This window comes from Buceros rhinoceros, unplaced genomic scaffold (assembly GCF_000710305.1).
Source record: "Buceros rhinoceros silvestris isolate BGI_N320 unplaced genomic scaffold, ASM71030v1 scaffold20549, whole genome shotgun sequence".
Taxonomy (NCBI): Eukaryota; Metazoa; Chordata; class Aves; order Bucerotiformes; family Bucerotidae; genus Buceros; species Buceros rhinoceros.
This window is the reverse complement of record NW_010431157.1, coordinates 533-1967: the sequence shown is the minus strand read 5'-3', so window position 1 is coordinate 1967 and position 1435 is coordinate 533.

The following is a 1435-nucleotide window of genomic DNA, read 5'->3' as shown; positions in this document are numbered from 1 at the left end:
CGTGCAGTGTCGGGGGGTGGCAGAGCCGCATTCCGGCAGCATCTGGGCTAGCTCAGCGGGCGGGTGCTGATACGGGGCTGTCGAGGGTGGGTGTCACCCGGCTCCTCCCAGGTTTGGAGGGGCAGGGGACCCCCCCCCGCGCCCAGTGGTCACCCCACGGGGCCATGTCCTGGGGCAAAGCAGATCCCCCCTCCAGAGTGCGGCCCCACAGGCAGGATCCAGCCCTTGACTTTTTAAAGCCACAGGCAGCAAAGGGAAGGCTGAGGAGATGGGTCCCGCACTTGGAGGACAATGCTCCCATCCCCAGCTCTTCAGCTAACCATGAGGGTTAACTGTCACGGTCAGGAGCAGGGCTGGGTGCTCCACGCCTCCCCTGGGTGAGTGCCTCTGCCTGAACCATGGTTAGAGCTGGGGCAGAGGTGTCTCTGCCTTCCTTGGATAGAGGGAAGAGAAATAAAAATACTCCCTGAATGAGTCAGAGGGGCTGATCAGAGAGGGCTGGTCCACAAGGAGCGGCGAGGACCAGGGCCAGCTTCTCCTCCCAGACCCCTACCCCTAGTACAGTGCACACATTCAGGGCCACCTCCCCGGCCACATGCTCCCCTGACCCACGGGCCACTCTATGGCAGCTCCTTCAGACACGCACAGCCCTGATGGCTTGGCCACTCTGCTGCCCACTTCAACCACTCCCTTCCGGATCACCCTGCTCCCGCAGCCCTGTCCCCTGCCCGACACGCTCACGTACCTCGCTCTACAGCCTCTCCCCCGTGTCTCCCAGGGCTGGCACCCAGCTCCTGCCGCTTCCCCCAGCTCCGCTCCCGGGTGTCAGTGCGCACAGACCAAATGTTACAAATGCCTACAGCTGCTGTCCCCAAAAATACCCTCTGATGACACGCTGGGTTGATAAGGCTGAGCCTGCTCCATTCAGCGCGCTGCTGGGGCAAGGCTGCCCTGCCTATGTATAGCAGCCCGGCGGGACCCACTGGCCCGGGAGTAGAGCAGAGCTCCCGGGGTGCTGCAGACCTGGCGGTGCCTTAGTGCGGGGCCAGCCCACAGCAGGAGGCAACGCACCGTGTGAGGTGCACAGCCAGGGGTGCACAGTCAGGGGCGCCTGTCTTGGGGTGCAGAGCATAGGATGTGTGGCATGGGACACCAGGCTGTAGTGGGACAGGACACGCCACACAGGACACGATGCACTGAGTGCTGCACCAGATGCCAGGCTGCAGGGGTTGGATGTGCCACAGGGGCCACACTGTGTAGGCCACCAGGTTTCAGGAGGAGTGGAGGGGATGCGGAGGCTGCCCACCACCCTGCAGGGCAGGCAGGGCTGCTGGATGGGGCACACCTGGCACTGTGCCCACAGGCAAAGGTGGGAGCAAGGGCAGGACGCACTGGGTTCCCTTGCAGCCTGAGCCCCTTCTGCAGCTCCCACCCC